The sequence below is a fragment of the Callospermophilus lateralis genome, unplaced genomic scaffold, assembly GCF_048772815.1.
Source record: "Callospermophilus lateralis isolate mCalLat2 unplaced genomic scaffold, mCalLat2.hap1 Scaffold_97, whole genome shotgun sequence".
NCBI classification, from domain to species: domain Eukaryota; kingdom Metazoa; phylum Chordata; class Mammalia; order Rodentia; family Sciuridae; genus Callospermophilus; species Callospermophilus lateralis.
The window spans coordinates 2,763,215-2,784,832 of record NW_027517884.1 but is presented as its reverse complement, the minus strand read 5'-3'; positions in this window follow the sequence as shown (position 1 = coordinate 2,784,832).

The following is a 21,618-nucleotide window of genomic DNA, read 5'->3' as shown; positions in this document are numbered from 1 at the left end:
GAAACACTCATGTCACCACATCTACATATACATTTTATCACAGTAGTATTCTGGAGACAAATGTAAAGGTCACACTTTTGATTGTACCAAAGCCTAAATGGAAAGTGAGCATAGATTACAAAAAACATCCATGTCAAAGTTGCCTAATGCTCTCAAATGACAATCCTATTGGTGACTACATATTTGTTTCTTCTTAAGATTATATATTCTAACTCAATTCTGTTGAAAATGTCTAATCGTATCACGCACTTTATACTTTGCCTGATTTCGTAATGTCTTTATTGATATCTGCTTTCCTACATATTTTTCCCACTTCATTATTGTGACTGTTCACATGTGCTGACATTTACATTCACTCTCTAACCGAACCCCTATTGCTAAAGATATTGTTTTCCAAATCCTATACTCACTCTTCTTCCTAAACCTACAGACTATCTTCTTAATCTTACCGACTATCCGTTTATGACTGGATTTTCTCTTCTACATTCAAACATCCAAGTAATGTTCCTGCAAGCGTCGGTGGAAGAGATCACCAAGATAGTGTCTCATGCAACAGCAAGGGGTTAATTGGGGGTCCAGCAAGCTGGGGCTCAGAGCTCACATGAATAGAGCAGAGAGCCCTGAGAACAGCTTAAGCAGAGCTTATATACTTTCCTTGGAGAGGGCAGGGATGGAAATTTATTGATGGGTCAGAGCGAGTGGGTGGTTAGTGTGAAACTGGGTGAGGGAATACATTCTGCAATTTGGCAGTTGGGGACAGCACAATCTGGGAACAAGATTACAAACAGTTCTCAATATTTCAACAGTGTTTTGTTAAGCATACAGAAAAACAGGAAGTTACAAGTACCTTTTTTATTAACCTTTCATTCCCCACTTCTTCTTCTTGCTACTTTTAATCATAAAAGTGATTATTGGGACGTGTCACATTCTATGTCTGCTAGTGGGGTATTAACATAAGTTTAACTTATCCAATTTGAGCTTGGAGAAAAGAAATTACATGGTTGAGCAAACAGGGTTTTATAGTTAGCAATAATATGAGGATTATTATTGGACAGGCCAGGGTTGATAAAAGCGTAGATAAGCAGGGGGACTGTGTGAACCAAGACTCAAACCACCCTTTTTGGGCCTCTCTCTCTCGTTGACGCTTTTCAAGGCATCCTTTTATTTTACTCAAAGGTTTTTTTTACAACCTCAGTATGGTCGGCATCAAAACAACATTCTTACATCAATGCAGCACAAAGGCCCCCTTCTCTCATGAAGAGGAGGTCCAACTCTCAACTGGAGTGTAAAACAACTTCAGAGAGACATGTAAAAGATTCCTGCAAAGCTGTGATGGAGGTTTCTATTATCTTTAAGTTTTGGTCTCTTGCTGCTTCTATTTGGGTCATTTGTTGTGTACCATGGAGCAGGGCAGTGGTTCCTGTGACTACCACTGCCGCAACTCCAATTCCTAATATGATGGCTAAAGTGAGGGATATATGTTCCCAGTGGAACCGGGTTGTATGCCCCCGTGTTTGAACTTCAAATGAACCTGGGTCATTATAGAGCAATCTGGGAGACATCTTCACCATTACACAATTAATCACATCTGTTGACCATTTCATGAAAACATGAACAATGTTTAAGTATATAGAATTATACTGTTGTAGGGACGGACAAGGCACGGCACTTAAGATAGCACCAAAGACAGGGAATCAGTCCTATTTGGTTGCAACCGGATTCAGAGGGCATTGCTTCTGTTGTAATCAATTAACATCCTGAACCCCAAGTTTAGGTAGTTTCAGAATTTTGTACCCAACATGAAAGAGAAGGGACTCAGAAGTTCACAGTCTGCAGAAATTCACAAAAAGAAGCTTTTTTTCTCTGTTTTTTCCTTTATTGTGGGCAAGTTAACTTTTCAAGGACACCTGGGAGGCAGAGAGCTTTTTTTTTCCTTTTCTTTTATCCCCCTGCCAACTGTTACCATGGAGCCCAGTTTGGAAATTTTTATCTTAGAAATGTAGCCATCTCTGTGAAGCCCCAGCTCAAGGCCAGAGGCCTTGTTAACATATTCTGTGAAAAACTATTAAGGGGGTGTCTAGCTTAGGAGTGCTGATTTTTCCAGCCAGTAGCCAAGTAGAAAAGGGCAACAGAAAAAGAGGAAGTTAATCTACACTGAACTCATTTATAGAGACTCTTTTGCTGAAAGTCCTAAAGTCAGCCATGGTGAAGACTTCTGGAGAAGTTCAGTGAAGATTTTTCTGTGGGCCTGGTACAGAGGGGGAAGACGGGGAAGGCGGGGGGTGAGAGCAGCTCCGTGGATCTGAGAATAAGGAAGGAGAGATGTAAAGGAATAATGGGAAAGGGGTTTGGGATTTTCCTAGCAACATAAATTGAGCAATAGAATCGGTAGAGCAGAAAGGAAGACGGGAGTGAGTATCCCAAAAAGCCTGTGAGGGACTTTAAATTCTTAGTAACTTGTTTTCAGTGATGACAAAGCAACTTTAAAGGCCATTTTCATTACATCTTCGATAGGTGTCTGAGGGCTCTCCTAAGCTGGTTTGAGCTTTGGGTTAAGTGGTAAGAGGACCTGGTGGGACCCGGTGTGGGCACTGACAAGAAAAGAGAGAAGTGAGTGGATGGATGGGTACCTCAGTACCTGCTACCTCAGCAAGAGGGCAATGCTCTGAGAACCGGCGGAGGTTTCGGTTTTTGATCTAGTAATTGGAGAAGAGAAATCAGGTTTGCTGAGGTGGGACTGACAGCAGAGAGTCTGGAGCAGAAGGCTGAGTTTGAGGAACTATTGGAGAAGCATAGTTCAAGATGTGAGCGAAAGAGGAAAAAGGCCTTCACATAGGGGAATTTCCTTTCACCCTTTTGAGCACTTGCAGAAGTTAAAAAGGTCACACAGAATTTGAGGATCTAGAGACTCCTCTGTTGGCCATCAGTTTGGGTTTTCTAAGTGGTAATATGGCCAATGCTGTGTACTGAATTTGATGAGGATTTTGGGTTCCACCAGGCAGCCCCTGTATGCTCAAATCCCCATGACTTACAGAAGAAGTCGGCTTTTCCCCCACACAGCCGTGGCGGTTTGTGGCTTTGATAGTCTGCCGGGCAAACATACTAATATAGGCTAGCCAACCTGCATCTGGCTTGCCTGACCCTACAACCATAATGTTTGTTTCCATTATCTATGGTACGGAAAGGATTTAATGGAATTTTAGTGAGATCCTCTTTATCAGGGATATCCTAATAGGAAAGACCTATAGCCAGCTGACAAATGTCTGGGTGGAGAGATGGCCACCAGGTCCCTAAGGGGGCTGTATGCAAGATAGACCATACTTCTTGTCTAGTAGTATTTGTGATCAGCCATCGCTGCTGAAGCGACTGATGAGCGTTAGGACTACGGGTGGCCAAGGAGAGAGTCTATAGCCTTACCCACGTGGCGAATATGCAATTTGAAAGGGTTAACAGTCTTTTCCAGTTTTCAGCCAGAGTCTGGACATGGCACAGGCTTGAGATGAGAGGCATGGATCCAGGAAGTGATTCCCTCTACTTTTACTGCTGTAGGTGTTATAAGTAGCACCTGGAATGGTCCTTTCCAGCGGGGTTCCAGGGATGACACCTGATGTCATCTTATGTAGAGGAAGTCTCTTTCTTGATATCAATGTGGATTCCCCTCGTCCCCAGGTTGGAAGGCAGTGGCCAGCTGTTTCCACAGGTATAGCTGAGTTCTTACAAGAGATTTAAGTATGTCAAGCAAGGGTGTGTGGAAGGGATCCTTAGGTCTTAGAGTCGAGGTTGGGTCTCTTAGTGTAGGAAGGGCCCCATAGAGAATTTCATAGGGGGTGAGGTTACACAAAGAAAGAAAGGGAGTATTTCTTGCATGAAACAGTGCATAAGGCAGAATCATAGTCTAATCTTTTATGCCGGTCTCTAAGCTTAATTTTGTTAAGGTCTCTTTAATGGTTCTATTTATTTTTTTAAGTGTCCTGAGCTCTGGGGTCTATAAGCACAATGTAACTTCCAATTAATCCCCAGGGTCCTGGCTAACCCCTGATTTACCTGGCCCATGAAGGCTGTTCAATTATCAGACCATATTAAATTAGGCAGGACGTGTCTTTGATAAATATCTTTCAGGATCTTCTTGACCACAATTTGTGCCGGTTTTCTTTTCTTTTTCTTTTTTTTTTGGTGGGAAAGGCTTCAATCCATCCTGAAAATGTATCTACAAAGACTAGGAGATATTTAAGTCCATACCTTGCTGGCTTAATTTCAGTAACGTCCACTTCCCAGAATTGTCCTGGTCTGGTTCCTCATAGGTGCTTTCCTGCAGGAAGCTTGGAAGGGTAAGCATTAACCAATTGACAGAACTGACAGGCTTTTGTTACCCATTCAATTGTTTCCTTTCACTGTGAGTGAATTAGTCTAAAACTCTGTTCTTGATCCTACAGTAATGCCGGCAGTTTTTTTGAACCAAGTTGATTGAGTTGATGTACATTTTTAATGTAGTGTAGGGCTTTCTGAAATTGCAGGCTGGGCTCAGTGAAGTTGAGGAGTTCAGTGTCAGTGTTCTTAGATGTTATCAAAAGCTTGCTGGTGCTCAAGGGTCCATTGGAATTGTGCATTCTCATTTAACAGCGGGTATAAAGGAGCAGCTAAGAACACAAACCCAGGTCCATAAGCTGCTAAAGCCAGCAGTCCCAAGAAACTCTCTATGTTGTCTCCTGTTAAATGGGGGTGGTATCTGCACAACGGTTTGTTTTCTGGGCTCAGTGAGCCATCATTTACCGCGCCTAAGGAAATACCCCAGGAAGATTACTTCTTGCTTGCAAATTTGGGCCTTTTTGTCCAAAGCTCTCTACCCAAGTTGAGCAAGCTCAGATAATAGTGCTTGGGTCTCAGACTCACAGTTTTCTTTGGTGTTGGCTGCCAGTAGCTGGACATCCACATATTGAAGCAGAATGACTTCGGGGTGCGTAGTTCTGAAGTTGTAGAGATGTCTGTGAAGGGCTTCATCAAAGAGAGTGGGGGAGTTTTTGAACCCCTGTGGAAGTCGAGTCCAAGTTAGTTGACAAGACGTTCCGGTTTCTGGGTCTACCTACTCGAAAGCAAACAGCAACTGACTATCTTTATGCAGAGGCAAGCAAAAGAAAGCATCTTTTAAGTACAGAACAGTATAGCATTTTCACTCGGCCACAGCAAAGAGGTTATTGGGGGTCCAGCATGCTGGGGCTCAGAGCTCACTTGAATAGAGCAGAGAGCCCTGAGAACAGCTTTAACAGAGCTTATATACTTTTCTTGGAGAGGGCAGAATGGGAAATTTATTGATGGGTCAGGGCGAGTGTGCGGTTTGCATGCACCCGGGTGAAGGAGTATATTCTGCAGTTTGGCAGTTGGGGACAGCACATCCTGGGAACAAAATTAGCAAACAGTTCTCAAGATTTCAACAGTGGTTTGTTAAGCATACAGAAAAACAGGAAGTGACAAGTGCCTATTAACCTTTCACCAAAGCAAAATGGAAAGTGAGCATTGATTACTAAAAGCAACCATGTCCAGGTTGCCTAATGCTCTCAAATGTCAATCCTATTGGAGGCAACATATTTCTTTCTTCCTAAGATTATATATTCAACCTCAACCATGTTGAAAATGTCTAACAATATTACATTATACTTTGCCTGATTTCCTAATGTCTCTATTGATATCTGCTTTCCTACATATTTTCCACAGTTCATCATTGTGACTGACTCTTCATATGTGCTCATATTTATGTTCACTCTCTACCCAAAACCCTATTGCTAATGAAACTTTCGTTCAAATCCTATATTCACTCTTTTTTCTAAACCTACTGACAACCTTCCTAATCCTGCCGACTATTCCTTTTTGACTGGATGTTCTCTAGGACATTTAATCATCCAAGGTACAAGGTCCTTTGCCATTGCACATCGATTTATCTGAGATATCTGTTCAGAACATAATTCAAAGCAAAGTATCTCACTAAAGGGCCCATTGCCCTTCAGGGCTTCAAATCGTACCTAGATTTCAGGTTTCATACTTATATTTCACCTATATATTCTTGTGAATATCGCAGGTTCCCAATACCATTATTCATCCCGCAGAATGTTTCCTAACCCAAATAGAATATGTTATTAACCCTAACCATACACTGTTCCCTCAATCTAACTTCACAAAAGAGCAGGGACAGAGTTGGTCTTACAATACAGGAATGTAGGGGATCTTTCACCTGCTGAGAACCTCAAAGTTTGATGAGAAATGATCCCTAGAGAAGATGTAGCAGCTATGAAGGACCTGAGAGAGCAAAAGTCACCTTCCATGCCAAACCACCTGTTCAGGATGAAGTGATGTGTCTGAATCAGCCTCTCTCCTACTGATATAAAGAAGATGGACCAAACCAACCCTGTGTGGAGAGCTTCTCCTTGGTGTCTACGGTTGATATACCATTCTAACTTCTGAAAGTGTCACAGGAAGTAGGGGCAGCCTCCATCTCAAGGGACCCTTGGAAACAAGTGTTAGGACAAAGTGGTTGCCAAGGCAGTGACCTCATTCCCTTCCTGTTGGAATTGACCTACCTCACTTCTTTAGTGATGTAACTCTCTGAACTTGGGATCCAGGAAGCCAGGCACACAGAGCCAGTCCCAGTCCCATTCCCAGTGGACTTACTTGTTTGGATTTACCAAGGAGAGAGTCTGTCTCTCTTGGTACCTAATGGTTTGAGGATGACAAAATGCAAGTAGAGCTCTGAAGATGGGCCTTTAATGAGAAAGCAGGTAGTGGTCAGCACAGGCTCCATACAACTTCACAAAGATGGACAAGAAGACCAGACCTGAGACAGGACAGGCCATTTTGGGGGAACATAGTATGGACCACCAGTCAGAGGACACTCTGGATAGTCACAGACTTACATGGGGGAAGGAGGTGACTTTTTGATTGTGGGTGTGAGTTTGGGGTTTTGTCTCATGTTCTGAGAATAGGTAGGAAAGGTGGTTTGTTTGGTTTAGAGTGGACTGTTTCTAGAAAGTCCTTTGACAAGGCGACTGTGTCTGTGTCTGTGTATCCCACTGTGTCCTTGGTTGTACATATTAGAAAGCAGAATAGATCAATGGATGTATCCTGTCTAGTAGAAAGCTTCCCAGAATTCATCCTGCCCATTTTAGGAAAGGACTGTTGGTTGCTTTTCGATGGGCAACACCTACTATCTTCCTAAGTTCCTGTTTTCTTCCTGAATTCTGGCCACTCTCCAGAATAGGCTCATGTTTTTTTGTCCAAGATATGTACCACATCCAAGCTCTGTGACATGGCCATGTACTGGATAGCTGAAGGGAATTGCAAGCATCTCACAAAACTCAGAAATCATTGTGACTAGTAAAGTCTCAGTGGAGAAACCCTGCATTGGGATTTGCTGACTTATTGTTCTGTTACCCTGAAGTCAGGAAGGTCTTTGCCTCAGGCCACCCCTTTGTGAATTTTGAAGAAAAATGTTTTCAAATGGAAGTGAATGGGCATCACCTGTGGCTCTTTGCTTAACTGCTTTGGAAAAGTATGTGTCTGAATCAGCCTTGTGGCTCTGTGTGAGGCTGTGGCTTAGATTATCAGCTCCTGATGGATCTAAAGAAAGATGCAATGTGTGCATCCAAAACCAAAATGGCAAAAAGATCAGTCATTGTGGATGAAGTCTCTCGCCTTCCTCTGTAAGTTTCCTGACTTCCACCAAGTGAGAATAGGGATCATTTGGGTCAAATAAGTTCTTTCAAGCGCTGCAAAGTTGCTTTGGTTTCCTAATTACTCCAAATCACATAAGGAATCTAAACCTGACAGTCAGTAGGCCTCAAATTGGAGAAGCAGAGCAGTATTAAAGGAAGAACTATGTGATCAATCCTAGTTCACAGGAAGGGTGTTCAGGCCACCCTGAGGTTAGGCAAATGAGGGGCAAGGGAGCTTATTTTGGACACTCTCTTGGGCTGCGCCATTCATGAAAACCTCTAGCCAAAGGGTATAATGAGTGTATATATGTAAGAAGTTGAGTGCCATGTGAGAGTGATTTGGTTTTAATTGTGGTCATTTGTGTGGCAGTTGGAAGAGATGACTGGGTCCACCTGGTTTTGAACACTGGTGTGATTCTCCTCAGAGACTGAGTTCTGAAACTGACCTCAGAGAAGTAATTGCTTTGGAAAGAGATGTGTCTTAATCAGGCTCTTGGCCCTGTGTGAGGCTGTGGCTTAGATTATCAGCAACAGACGGATCAAAAAAATGATCCCATGTGTGCATCCAAAACCAATATAGCCAAAAGAGCAGTCATTGTGAATGAAGTCTCTCACCTTCCACTGTAAGGTTCTGAAAGAATAAAAGAAATTGAAATCGAAATGTAATGAACCAGGTTTTGTAAAGTTTCCAAGTTGCACTCAGAACCTGAAATTCCTGTGGCAGTTAAGACAATTCCTGGAACTGCCCATTAGATGTGTGTTGAAATCTTCCCTGACCACCTAGTTACTTAACAACCCCTTCCCAGAAGCCGTGCATCTCACCACGTATACATCTCAGGGCTTCAACCAATCAGTTTAAATGTATACCCCTTCTGAGGGCTGACCAATCACCCCCTGCCCCAACTTTTCCCGCCAATGAATGTGCTAATCATGTTTTAGAGTTGTTATTTCATTTTCCCGTGGTACATGATGATTTCCTAAAGGAGGCTATGATGTATGTAAAGTCCCTGAGCTCTCTAAAGAATGTATATAAACTCTGCCAAGTTGTTCTCGGGGCTCTTTGTTCTTTGCTCCTCTGAAGGGAGCTCTGAGGCCTAGCATTCTGGACCCCCAATAAACCCTTTGCTGATGCATGAGAAATCCTCTTTGTTGTCTTTTCCTTTGATGTTTGCAGCACCTTTTCATCTGGAGGCCCCAGGTGAGATATCCGGGAGCGGTGAATGGAAGACCTCAAGGGAGTCCTCTCGGGGTAAGTAAGGTGCCTCTTTCTGGTTTCGGGTTTCAGGCTAGGGCGTGGCAAAGTGGCTGTTGGTGAAGAGCATTAGCTCTCTCCTATGGTGTGACAGACGTGTCACAGAGCCAAGATCACGTCCCTGAGGGACACTCCAGAGGACTAGGGAATTCAAGGAATAGTAGTTTCCTCAACTCGGTTATGTTTTGCTTCAGGATTTGATTTGCCAGCCCATCAGGTTTTGCCGGTAACTCAGTTTTGGTCATTGTTCTGAACTCATGTTGAGTTTACTGTCTGTTTTTATTGTCTAACCCATCAATATTTTCCAGTTACTCAGTTCAAATCTTTGTCTTGGACTCATGTTAAACGTTTACTGTTTGTCTTTGTGTTGTGTTTGTGTCTTCAATGTCCCTGTTTGAGTAACTCCCATTATGGGACAAAGCACTTCCTCTTCTCTGTCCCTGACCCTTGATCATTGGACTGATGTCCGCTCAAGGGCCCAGAATCTTTCTTTTTCAGTAAAACACCGTACCTGGCAGACTCTCTGTGCTTCAGAATGGCCCATCCTCGAATTCAGATGGCCCCAGAAGAATCCTTCCACTTTCCTCTAATCCGAAAATTCAGAGATATTGTCATTCAGCCGGGGCCACGTGGCCACCCAGATCAACAGCCATATACTCCTTCCCCCACATTCCTATCATTCAAACTTTCCGCTCCTCTCCCTCTTCCTTCCATTCTCCCTGAGTCACAAGACTGGACACTCCACCCCCTCCTTATTGTCTACTCTCCCTCCCCAACCCCCAACACAGTTCCTGATGATCCTCCCACCGCTGACTCAGCCTCTCCACTGCTAGAGGCAATTGGGCCAGACCCAAGCCCTCCAGGGGACTTCCCCACAGCAGCAGCAACCCCTCCTCCCCTGGAGGAAGATGGGCAACCTAAAAGAACCCACCGGCGATGGATAATAGAAAACTCAGAAGCCCCTGTGATGCTCTCTCTCCATCCCTATGGGCCCATGAACCGACCCAACTGGGACCCCAACACCTTTGAAGGTAGGAAGCATCTGTCCACTTATCGCCGGGCTCTAATAGCGGGTCTCAGAGTGGCCGCCAGAGAGCCGACCAATTTAGCAAAGGTAAGAGAGATTATCCAAGGGCCTAATGAGTCTCCCTCTATGTTTCTGGAGAGAATTATGGAAGCATATAGAAAATATACTCCTTTTGATCCTCAGGCAGATGACCAAAAGGCATTTGTTACAATGGCCTTTATTGAGCAGGCTGCCCAAGATATTAAGAGAAAGTTACAATGTCTAGATGGGTTACAAAATACGACCTTAAGAGATTTAGACAGAGAAGCTGAGAAAGTATATTATAAGATATATATTATAAGTATATATTATAAGTATATAAGTATATTATAAGAGAGAAACTGAGGAGGACACGGAACAGAGGAGAGAGAAGGAAAGGGAAGAAAAAAAGGATGAAAGGAGCAAAAGGCAGACAAAAGCATTGGCTAAGATTTTCTTCACAGCAGCAAATACGCCAGAAATTAAAAAGCAGGGAGTCAGAAAGGGATACTTGGGCCCACGCCAAAGGCTTTCCCTGGCCTCAGATCAATGTGCCTACTGTAGAGAAAAAGGACACTGAGTCAAAGAGTGCCCCAAAAAGAAGAAGCCACGGCAGCCCGCCATGCTGACTCTAGAAGAGGACTAGGAATGTCAGGACTCGGATCCCCTCCCCGAGCTCAGGGTAACATTTGAAGTGGAGGGGCCTCCAGTGAACTTTGAAGTGGATACAGGAGCAGTATACTCAGCCTTTAAGGCTTCACTGGGCCCCATATCAAATAAATGGTCCCTAGTTCAAGGGGCTAATGGCACTACTTATCGGGCTTGGACAACTAAGAGGATTATGGAAGTAGGAAAATGTAAAGTCCACCACTCTTTCCTAGTAATCCAAGAATGCCCAGCCCCATTGATGCACAGGGATCTGTTTACCAAACTCGGGGCTAGAGTAACCTTTAACCCTGATGGTCCCCAAGTGGATGTTCTAAAACCTTCAGTAAAAACTCCCATAGTCACAGAATTGACTATGTCCATAGAAGATGAACATCAACACTTCGTGCCCCCTAGGACTGATCAAAGAGGCAAACTACAACAGAAATGGATAAAAGATTATCCTAATGCCTGGGCAGAAACTGCTGGGTTAGGTCTAGCCACAAAACAACCTCCAATAGTAGTAGAATTAAAAGCCTCTGCCTCTGCAATCAGTGTTAAACAATATCCTCTAAGCAAAGAAGCTAAGGATGGGATAAGTCACCATATTCAGAAATAATTGGCCCTTGGGGTCCTAAGGCCCTGTCAATCAGCCTGGAATACCCCCCTGCTACCAGTAAGAAAGCCAGTAACTAGGGACTACAGTCCTGTTCAAGACCTAAGAGAGATTAAACAACAGAGTGCAGGACATTCACCCCACAGTACCCAATCCATATAATTTGCTTAGCACTCTGAATCTGGACCGGGAATGCTACACTGTGCTGGACTTAAAAGATGCTTACTTCTGCTTGCCCCTACATAAGGACAGTCAGTTGCTGTTTGCTTTCGAGTGGATAGACCCAGAAACTGGAACATCTGGCCAAGTAACCTGGACTAGACTCCCACAGGGGTTCAAACCCCCCCCCACTCTCTTTGATGAAGCCCTCCACAGGGACATAAACGACTTCAGAACTGCACACCCCGAAGTCACACTACTCCAATATGTGGATGATCTGCTACTGGCAGCGGACACCAAGGAAAACTATGAGTCTGGGACCCAAGCACTATTATCCGAGCTTGCTCGGCTTGGATATAGGGCTTCTGCCAAAAGGCCCAAATTTGTCAGCAAGAAGTAATCTTCCTGGGTTATTCTCTTAGGGGTGGCAAATGATGGCTAACTGAGAACAGAAAACAAACCATTGTGCAGATACCACCCCCATCTAATAAGAGACAACTCAGAGAGTTTCTTGGGACTGCTGGATTTTGCAGGTGATGGATTCCAGGGTTCGCCTCTCTGGCTGCCCCTTTATACCCGCTGATAAAGTGGAATGCCCAATTCCAATGGACCCCTGAGCACCAACAAGCTTTTGATAATGTCAAAAAAAGGTGCTGCTATCTGCTCCGGCCTTAGCACTTCCAGATATAGATAAACCCTTCACTCTCTACATCGAGAAAAAGAAAGGAATAGCATGGGGAGTGTTCACTTAGACTTTGGGACTTTGGAAAAGGCCGGTAGCATTCTTATCAAAAAAACTGGACCCAGTGGCTACTGGGTGGCCCCGTTGCTTAAGAGCTATAGCAGCGGCAGCGCTTCTAATAAAAGATGCTCATTAATGAACGTTGGGACAGAAGCTATCCATTATAGCCCCCCATGCCCTGGAGAGCATCATCTGTCAACCTCCAGATAGGTGGCTATCAAACTCCAGAATAAACTACTACCAGAGCCTCTGGATTAGCAAAGACAGAATAACTCTTAGACCTTCTGCTCCACTCAACCTGGCTGCCAGAAGAATCATCAGGACCTGTCACTCATGAGTGTCAACACATACTGGCAGAGGAAACCAGTATAGGACGAGACTTGAAGGATCCAGCCACTGCCTCACCCTGAAGTCGTATGGTTTACGAAAGAGAGCAGCTTCCTCCAAGATGGTATGTGGTGGGCTGGAGCAGCAGTAGTTAGCAAAACTAATGTCATCTGATCCTCTGGTCTCCCAGAAGAGACATCAGTCCAAATGGCAGAACTGATTGCCCTTACGAAAGCATTGGAACTAACAACAGGCAAAAGGGCCACCATATACACTGATAGCCACTATGCATTTGGCAATGCTAATGTGCACAGGGCTATTTACCAGCAAAGGGGGCTATTAACCTCCACTGGGAAAAAAATAAAGAACAAAGTTGAGATTCTCCACCTTCTCTCAGCAGTGAAGGGCACTAAGGAACTAGCTATAGTGCACTGTCCAGGGCACCAGAAGGGAAACGACCTCGTTGCAGTTAAAAACAGAAGGGCAGATGAGGAAGCTTAATTGGCAGCCCTAAACGGAGTGACTCTGTTAACTTTTTCCACAATAGGGGGATCAACATTCAGGAGACTTGGCCACACTGGAACATTCAGGCAACTTATCATCTGAGGAGACAGATGCAGAACTCTGGGACCCTACAGAGCCAAGTTTACAATTTCAAAAAGCCCACCTTTATGTCAAAGACGTACACTAGCTCACCCACTTAAGCTCAAAGAAGTTATAGGCACACTTAAAGGACCGAAGAAAGGATTTTTTATTGACTGACTTACAGAGGAAAGAAATAGCTTAGAAGGTGACTAGAGCTTGTCAAGTCTGCCAATTAGTTAATGCTTACCCATCCAAGCTTCCTGCAGGGAAGCGCTTACGAGGAACCAGACCAGGACAATTTTGGGAAGTGGACTTTTCCTGAAATTAAGCCAGGAAGGTATGGACTTAAATATCCCCTAGTCTTTGTAGATACTCTTTCAGGATTGGTTGAAGACTTCCCCATGAAGAAAGAAACGGCTCAGACGGTGCTCAAAAAGATTCTAGAAGACATTTTTCCAAGGTTTGGCCTGCCTAAGGTAATAGGGTCCAATAATGGACCGGCATTTGTTGCCCAGGTAAGTCAGGGATTCACCAGGACCGTGAAGATTAATTGGAAGTTACATTGTGCTTATAGATGCCAGAGCTCAGGACAGGTAGAAAAAATGATTAGAACCATCAAAGAGAATTTAAAGAAATTAAGCTTGGAGACCTGCATAAAAAAATTGGACTATGCTCCTACCTTAAGCACTGTTTCGTGCAAAAAGTACACCCTCTGCCTCTTTGTGTAAACTCACCACTTATGAAATTCTCTATGGTGCCCCTCCTTTAGTAAGGGACCTAACCCCAACTCTGAGACTTAATGATTCCTTTCACACCCCCTTGCTTGACAGACTTAAAGCCCTTGAACAAACACAGCACCCAGCGATACCTGTGGAAACAGTTGGCCAGTGCTTATCAGCCTGGAGACGAGGGAACCCCACATCGATATCAAGTGGGAGTCTTCGTCTACGTGAGACGGCATCAGGTATCATCCCTGGAACGCCGCTGGAAAGGACAATACCAGGTGCTGCTTATAACACTTACAGTGGTGAAAGTGGATGGAATCACTTCCTGGATCCATGCCACCCATCTCAAGCCTGCGCCCTGTCCAGCCTCCGGCTGGAAACTGGAACAGACTGGTAACCCTCTCAAGTTGCGTGTCCGTCGTGTGGGTAAGGCTATGGATTCTTCCCCTGACCACCAGCAGTCCTAATCACCATCAGCCTGTTCAGCAACAATGGCAGCTATAAATCCTACTGGGCAAGTAGTGTGGTCTATTTCACATACAGCCCTCTTATGGACTTGGTGGCCATCTCTCTACCTGGACATTTGTCAGCTTGACATAGGCCTCTCTGACTGGGATCTCCCTGACATAGAGGACTTCACACAGATCCCACTCAAACCCAAACCAGGGCAACATAGACCACCTTACCCCATGAATTATGGATATCATCTTCCCCAGCTCAGGTGTAAACTAGCCAGTCTTGATTTTTATGTGTGCCCAGCTGATTTCTTAAGTCGCAAACAGGCCCAAACCTGTGGAGGACCCAGTGACTTTTATTTAAGATCTTGGGGTTGTGAACAAACGGGAGCTACATGGTTGAACCCAAACTCCGCAGACAGTATCATTCAGGTAGGAAAAAATGACACCTGGATTGATCCCAAGAAATGTGCCACTAGCCAAGTTGTGTCAAAAACTCGCTGAGGAAAGAATAGTCTATGTTACCCCCTCAATATAACTTTCACTTCCAAAAAAAGGGGCTACCTCAGAACAACATGGTCTATGGGAAATACATGGGAAATGCGATTCTATATTTATGGCCCTCGTTATGACTTTGGTCACTGGTTCACCATCCTGCTTAAAAAGGAAGAAAATCCCACAGCAATAGGGCCCAATCCCCTCAAGCCAGGAATTAAGCCTCCAAAACCTCCCATGCCTAGATCTACCAGAACCCCTCAACCATCTCATACTTCCCAGTTTCCATCTTTGCCTACTTCCCCAGTCCAGAGTACAGCTGACTCCTGCCCCTGGGAACTAATTAAAGGAACCTTAATTGTACTGAACTCCACACAGTCAGAACTCCTTGCATTTCAACCCATGTATTTGACAGCTTTGTAAATTATTGTTTAATGGTGCAGATACTTCCCAGGGTGGTTTATTATGATGCAGAATCATTTTAAGGTCTACTAGGGGGACAAACAACCTGATTTTGCTGGCATCCAGTGTCCCTTACTATAGCCATCCTATTGAGGATAGGAGCTGCTGCAGGAGTGGGTACAGGAACAGCTGCTATGATCCATGGGTCACAACAAATGGCCTGATTAGAAACAGCAATAGATCAAGACTGGAAGACATTAGAGACCTCCATCACAGTGCTGTAGGAATCCTTAAACTCTCTCTCTGAAGTTGTTTTACAGGACAGGCGAGGATTAGACCTCCTCTTCATGAGGGAGTGGGGCCTCTGTGCTGCACTGAGAGAAGAATGTTGTTTTTATGCTGACCATACTGGAGTTGTAAAAGAATCCATGAGTAAATTGAGAAAATGCCTTGAAGAGCGCCAGAGAGAAAGGGAGATTCAACAAGGGTGGTTTGAGTGATGGTTTACCCAGTCCCCCTGGTTAACTACACTCCTATCAGGCTTAGCTTGACCCCTGATCATCCTTATGGTGTTGCTAACTTTGGGACCTTGTTTGCTTAACCGCATAGTTTCATTTCTCCAGGCTCAAATTGGGCAGGAAAAACTCATGGTAATCAGACAGAAATACGCTCCACTAGCAGAAATAGAGTGTGAGACCCCGCAATAATTATGATTCATTACTTTTAAGATTAAATGTAGTAAGAAAAAGGAGTGGGAAATGAAAGAATAAAAGAAATTAAAATTGAAACATAAAGAACCAGGTTTTGTAAAGTTTCCAAGCTGCACTCAGAACCTGAAATTCCTGTGACAGTTAAGACAATTCCCGGAACTGCCAATTAGATGTGTGTTGAAATCTTCCCTGACCACCTAGTTGCTAAACAACCCCTTCCCAGAAACCGTGCAGCTCATCACGTATACATCTCAGGGCTTCAACCAATCAGTTTAAACGTATACCCCTTCTCAGGGCTAACCAATCACCCCCTGTCCGACCTCTTCCTGCCAATGAATGTGCTAATCATGTTTTTGGGTTGTTATTTGATTTTCCCGTGGTATGTTGATTTGCTAAAGGAGGCTATGATGTATGCAAAGTCCCTGCCCTCTCTAAAGAATGTAAATAAACTCTGCTCAAGTTGTTTTTGGGGCTCTTTGTTCTTTGCTCCTCTGAAGTTAGCTCTGAGCCGCAGCATGCTGGACGCCCAATAAACCTTTTGCTGTGGCATGAGACAGTCTCTTGGTGGTCTTTTCCTCCGACTTTTGACCGACCTTTTTACCTATGAAGGACCTGAGAGAGCAAAAGTCAAATCCATGTCAACTTCCATGTCAAACATCCTGGTCAGAATGAAGGAATGTGTCTGAATCAGCCTCTCTCTTCTTAATGTAGATTAAATGGACCAAACCAGGCCTTTGTACAGAGCTGTTCCCAGATGCCTATGGTTGATATACCATTCTAACTTGTGAAAGTGTCACAGGAAGTAGGGGCAGCCTCCATCTCATGGGACCTTTGGAAGCAACTGTTAGAACAAAGTGGTTTTCCATCACAGTGACCTCATTGAGTTCCTGAAGGAAGTGACCTACCACACTTCCTTGGTGATGGAACTTTCTGAACTTGGGATCCAGGAAGCCATGCACCCAGAGCAAGTCTTAGTTTCAGTCCCAGTGGTCTCAATTGTTTGAATTTACCAAAGACAGAGTCAGTGTTTCTTGGTACCTACTTATGTGATGATGGCCAAATTTCAGGAGAGCTCTGAAGAGTGGCTTTTTCTGAGAAAGCAGGTAGTGGCTCAACCATGGCTCCTGACAACTTCTAAAAGTTTGAAAAGAAGACCAGATCTGAGATTGGACAGGCCATTTCGTGGGAACATATTATGGCTCACCAGTCAGAGGACACTCAGGATAGTCACAGCCATACTTGGGGGAAGGAGGTGCCGTTGTGGGTGTCGGTGTGAGTTTGTGGTTTTGTCTCATGTTCTGAGAATAGGTAGGAATGGCGGTTTGTAGGTTTGGACTGGAAAGTTTCTAGAAAGTCGTTTGACAACACGAGTGTTTCTATGTCTGTGTATCCCACTGTATCCGTGGTTGTAGACATTTGAAATGCGAATGCATCAATGGTTGTGTCCTGTCTAGTATAAAGCTTCCCAGCATTCTTCCCACCCAATTTAAAAATGGAGTGTGGCTTGCCTAATGGATGGTGAACAGCTACTATCTTCCTAAGTTCCTCTTTTCTTCCTGAATACTGGCCACTCTCCAGAGTATCCTCATGGTTTTATTTCCAAGATATGTACCACGTCCAAGCTCTGTTACATGACCATGTACTGGATAGCTGAAGGGAATGCGAGCATCTCAGAAAACTCAGATATCAGTGTGACCAGTAATGTCTCAGTGGAGAAACCCTGCTTTGGGCCATTTTCTTACTTATGATTCTATTACCCTTAATGTCAGGAAGGTCTTTGCCTCAGGCCACCCTTTTGTGAAGCCTGAAGAAAACAGTTTTCAAATGGAAATGAATGGGCATCACCTGTGGCTCTTTGCTTAATTGCTTTCGAAAAGGATGTGTCTGAAACAGCCACTTGGCCCGGTGGGGTGGCAGTGGCTTAGATTCTCAGCACCTGATGGATCTAAAAAAAGTTTCCAAGTGTGCATCCAAAACCAAAATGGCCAAAAGAGCAGTCATTGTGGATGAAGTCTCTCACTTTCCTCTGTAAGCTTCCTGAGCTAAATCAAGTGAGAATAGGGATCATTTGGGTCAAATCATTTCTTCAAATCCCTGCAGAGCCTAGCCGATAGGGGCTTGGGTTTTCTATGATACCAATTCACATAAAGAATCTATACCAGACAGTCATTAGGCCTCAAATTGGAGAAGCAGATCAGATATAGGGCAGGCCTATTTGATCACTCTTGGTTCACAGCAAGGGTGTCCAGGCCACCCTGACTTTAGGCAAATGAGGGGCAAGGGTGCTTATTTTGAACAGTGTATTGGGCTGTGCCCTTCATGGAAACCTCCAGCCAGAGTTTATGATGAGTGTCTATGTGGAAGAAGATGAGGAGCATGTGTGAGTGTTTTAGTTTTAATTGTGGTCATTTGTGTGGTGGTTGTAAGAGATGCCTGGGTCCACCTGGGCTTGAACTCTGGTGTGATTCCTCTTAGAGAATGCGTTATGGAACTGACTTCAGAGAAGTATCGCCATGAATTGTGTTGGGATTTTAGGAGGCCACACATGAGAGTCGCCCTTGGACACCGAGATCTAAGCCCAGAGTGGCTTTCCACAGAGCACTGGGAATCTCAGCCAGGATATCACATGATTTTTTTTCTGAAAGACTTGGAAGCCATAGTTGAGAGTCAAAACACACATGGACCTTACATTGTAGACCTCAATGGGGCTGGCTTCATGTGACCTTTTGGCCAGTCTTTGGGAACCCTTGCCTGTGAGAGTTCTCTAGATTATTCATTGAAATGTGCTTCCTCTAAATTTAATGGTTCCTTAATGAATTGAAACCCACAGTTTCTCCAACTTCGTCTTTGAAAATGGCTAGATAAATACCATGAAATTTTTGAACTTCCCATGGCCATCTGCCACTGGAGAACCTTTGGATGTACAGTTGCTGATCCTGAGTGTACCAGACAGTGCCTTGATTGACTGGGTTTTATGAAAATGGTGTAGAACAGAGATGCCAGTATGTTGGGGCCTGCTGAGTAGTGGGCCAAAAGCTGTTGTGTGCAGCTGTGTGATAAAACATCTGTGGTCGGGACATGTGATTCTGCCATTGACTTCCAAATGACTTGTGGCTGACATGTTACAGACAGGAATCACTTATATGTCTGAAACCTCTCCATAAAAGGCATTTTGTTATATGGAGACGTTTCAGGGCAATGTTCAGAATCAGGTTGCTATGGTCAAAGGGTCAAGCTATGTGGGATAGAAGCCTGGTTGGTGCATTCTCCTGCAGACCCTGACCCACCACACGTGACAGGACTCCCTACATCACTGTGTACCAGTTGAAGTCATTGTATTTCATGAGGCAAATACCAAACTCCCAGTGCAGTAGAAAGAAACACCATGAAAAGTGGAGGATGACCAAGTGGCTTCACAGTCCACATGCGGAGACACTTAGCTTTCAGTGGCCACAGTTTACCTACAGAGAGAAGTCAGCACTGCTTCCTCATGTTCTTTGGAAAAATTGAAACAATATCCTCCAGGTCTCATAGATGTAGACCCAGCTTTGATGGTCTCATTTGAATGGAAGCTAAAGCTTCTGACAACAACATATATGTCGAGTGCCCATCGTCAAAGGCAGTTTCTCAAGAAGTCTTTAGTCCGGCAGAGCTCCAGGTTTGTGTAGTGTTTACCTTTTAGACCAGGTTGCAAGAAAAGACCACTGTCTCCAATTAAAATCAGATTAAAGCAAGCTTATTATTTCCACCACCCTGGCTGCCTCTCCCTCCCAAAATGTTGGGAACAGGAGAGCAGCCCAGCTTTATAGCCCAGAAAGTTACACAAAAGTGGGGTTAAAAATAACAGAATTCTGACAAGCATCACACTAATGGTATTTTACATTTTTGTTTGCTGGCCCCAACATCAGAATTTATGAGGACCATTAGAGCCTCAGAGAGTGTCGTTTGGCCAAGGAAGGCCAATATTTATGAGGTGTCAACAAAGTTTCAGAGAGGGCTGTTATCTGGTCAGAGAGCCAGGCATGGGTGAGTTCAAGGCACGGGCAGGCTTTCCAAGCAGGTTCAGATCTTGCTGCAATTTATAGTTAAGCCAAAATTATCTTTTCACGGCTTTGTGGCAAGATGGCTGCCAATTTTAATAAAAGATCAGGTTGGGTCAATCATTCCCCCCTTTTCTAATGTGTTTTTTTCATATATTTGATTGGGTAGGAAGAGCACTGTGGGAATTTTAATCCCTCAGGTAATAGTCTCCCGATTTTTTGAACTCACCCAAAAACAGGTCTCCCTGATTTTACCTGACTTAATTAATTACTTATATTGATATTCTATTTATTTTTGTCTCCATTGTTGTAAGAAGAGAGGCGTCACTCATTTAGACTTCTTCTGAGCTGAGAGAGGGTGACGTGAGGGGGCACCGCCTGAGGGACATTAGTCGCCTTTTAGAAGTCAGTTAGGTTTGAAGTCTGGATGGGGAAGAACAGGTAGTAAAGTCATCTGGGAATGGGTTCTTCTATGAGAGAAACAAAAAAACATGAGTACTTAATAAATGTTGCAGCAGCTGGAACATGTCACTGTATAGAAATTCCCTCACCAGTCTTTAATATCCCCAGTTATCAGGACTGTCAACTTAATATTTAACTTTTAGTGTTACATTTGTCCCTCCCCATAAGATTCAGTTTAATAATTTAATGTCATCTGATCTTGCAAAATATTTTTACTAGTATGACCTCTGTGTCTAATAGAGAAACCTTTAATACTCTTACTCATTGCTGGATAATCATACTAACAAATACCAAGCCTATGTGTTTAGGTTAAGAATATCTGTAGGCCTTCAACTAAAAACTTCTGCCACTGGCAGATAATCTTGATAGCCTCTTTTTATAGTTATCAGGCATTCCTGTCTGAGAATCCTTCTTTGTAGCTTCCAGTCTTACTTATTTTGGGAGGCTAACATAAAGTGTATACCTTAAAATATTATTATTACTATTATTATATAAAATGCCCAGAAATGGCTGTAATTTGTTTTTAACTGTCTTTTCTAAGTGTTTAAGATGAAGCAGTCAAACTGACTTTTGTTTCTATCTATTCTGAACAGTCAGCTGAGATTTTATGGGAGTCATTCCTGGGGAAACTTGAGAGCAGCTTCTCAGTTCTGCTAGTGCCATTTGCGCTAGGTGGGTCCAGGTCTTGCTTGACCATGTGGCTTCCCTCGGAGGCATCAGGGATGTTTCCCTTCTCTGATGACTCTCCTCTTCTTAGCAAATGCACTGATTGGCTTTTTGTTCTCCAGTGGTCTCATTAATCTCCCTGATCAGGAGGTTATGCGGTTCAGAGTTGCAAAGCTCTTTAGAGAAGTCCGCTGTTCCCTGGATACAGACTGACTCAGAGGGCAAGAGCCAAATATTGGTTTTCTTGTCCCTTTTCATATAACTTTAATTTTAAATCCTAATCTTAAACATCCATCAAATAAATTTTAACAGACTTATATAAAGAATACTGGGCTTTAATGTCTATAATTTAAAATTATTTATCTTTTTATTATTTGGGATCTGTATTATTCTGTCTGTCTTGTAGGTGATGGCTAATTATCTTAAATTAACCAATGTTGTGTTCTTAAAGCAACACTGCTGTAAAACACTAACAGGGAATCTTTATATCACCCATAAGAAAATTACAAAATAAAATTAACAACAGTAAACAAACTTAGTTCGTGTAATAGCTACCCTAAAATTTTTGGCTGAGTTATACATTATATCCTCT